The sequence below is a fragment of the Phoca vitulina genome, unplaced genomic scaffold (genome assembly GCF_004348235.1).
Source record: "Phoca vitulina isolate PV1807 unplaced genomic scaffold, GSC_HSeal_1.0 scaffold2295, whole genome shotgun sequence".
NCBI classification, from domain to species: domain Eukaryota; kingdom Metazoa; phylum Chordata; class Mammalia; order Carnivora; family Phocidae; genus Phoca; species Phoca vitulina.
In genome coordinates this window covers 2,058-4,114 of record NW_022591981.1, presented here as the reverse complement: position 1 = coordinate 4,114, position 2,057 = coordinate 2,058, and positions in this window count along the sequence as shown.

Below are 2,057 nucleotides of genomic sequence, written 5' to 3'. Positions count from 1 at the left end.
CCTCCCGGGAGTTGTAGTTCGCGCTAGGTCCGCGCAGGCGCACCTTTCCACGGCTGTTCTTGGGCTGCTCTTTTGTGGCTGTCGCTGGGCTCTTTTGGGAGGGCGGTCAGCCCCGGGACCTGTCTTGGAGGCCGGGCTCCGCGCCTTCTAGTTCACAGCAGCTGAACCCGAAGCCGGCCTGAGTGTGTGGGGCCCGAGTGATGGGGCGTGGGCGCCGCCTGGGGTGTGGGGCGCTTGCTGAGCCTGCCTGACCCCGACCTTGAGGGGGGGCGCAGGGGGCTCCGCGTGCGTGATTGTGCAGCCGGGACTGCGTGTGCGACCCCCCGGGGCTCCCCTGCAGGCTGTCGCTGAGCCCCAGGAGGCTGCAGAGCTGCCCACGCCTCCGGGGAATGCTGCCGAGTGGCGGCGCCATGGAGACCCCTGCCTGGAAGCCCCAGGAGACAGGTACAGCGTCACTCTGTCTGTGGATTTGTATTGGAAGGGACTGAAGGTGAATTTTCCTGCTGTGAAGTTCTCTACGGAAAACCCAGAAGTGAGAGCTGTATGAACGTTGATGAATCTTACCTACCCAAAGTTAAGCAAAAGAGTAACACACAAGACGATTATGTTTATGCCAAGGTCAAACACTGGCCAAATAGAAACTGTTGTTTATGGGTGCAAGGTTGTGGTAAAACTGTAAAGTTAAGCAAGGAAGGTATTACTGTAAAAGCCAGAAGCGTGTTTAGCTGGGGAGTGTAGGGAGGTGAGGGAGAGAGATGATAAGAGAAATAGACAGGGCAGGGGCTGTTTCGGGGACACCATTAGTATTTATTTCATGACCTGTGTCAAGAATTCCATGGATGTTCTCTATACAACTGTCCGGTCCAGTGTAAGGTTCTTGCACGCACTGTATGTGTGTTTCACAATCAAAATCTTTTAAAGATAACCACACACCCATTAGGATGACTATTATAAATCAAAAACAAAAACAAAAACAAAAACAAAAAATAACACGTTAGTGTGGATGTGGAGAAATTGGGACCTTTACACTGTTGGTGAGAATGTAAAATGGTGCAGCCACTGTGGAAAACAGTATGGAAGTTCTTTAACTTTTCTTAAAAAAATTAAAACTAGAACCACCATATAATCTCTGGGTATGTATCCGAAAGAACTGAAATCAGGATCTGAAAGAGATACTTGCACACCAGGTTTATAGCAGCACCAGTCACAATAGCAAGAGGTGGAAGCAACCCGTGCGTCCAGCCACAAATGAACGGCCAGCAAACCGGTATATCCATACAAGGCACGATGGTGTTCAGCCTTAAAAAAGGAAGTTTTGGCACATGGTACGACATGGATGAAGCTCCAAGACATTATGCTAACTGAAATAAGCCACATCTCAACAAATAGTGTATGAGTCCACTTCTATAAAGTCCTTAGAGTAGTCAAATTCATAGTGGAATGGTGGTTGTCAGGGGCCAGGGGGAGGGTGTGCGGAAAGCTGTTGTTAAACGGGTGCAGAGTTTCAGTTTTGCGAGATGAAAAGTTCTGGAGATTGGTTGCACAGCAATGTGAATATACTTAACACTACTGAACTGTACTTAGAAATAGTTAAAATCGTGAATTTTTTGTTATGAGTATCTTTACCACGATTTTTAAAAATTTAAAAAACATTAGTAAAATAATAATTAAGGTGTTAGTGTGAACAAAAGTTGAAAAGACCCTGGGAGCCCACAGAACACTGAGTCGCCTGGGCCTTTTCATGCCCTGATGGGTCTCCTTTCTTGAGTTGGGGTTCTGACAGGCTCCCCTGGTCCAGGAAGGGCATCTCTGAGAAGCCTACTCCTAACACCCCTGCCTGGGGTTTCTCTTCCTTCTGCCTGGGGTGTTTGAGTCAGGAGCTCAGAGTCAGAAGTTCTTCCAGGTATTTGGAGCAGTGGTCCAAAACGTGGATAACAGGAGACCATCTAGCTATGCCTCCGTCCCCTGAGCACTTGTGTGGGGCACTGTGTTGGGGGGCCTGCCCTCAGGGCCGTGGTCCTGAGTGACCAATGGGAGAAGCGGCTGGGGCTGGGCCT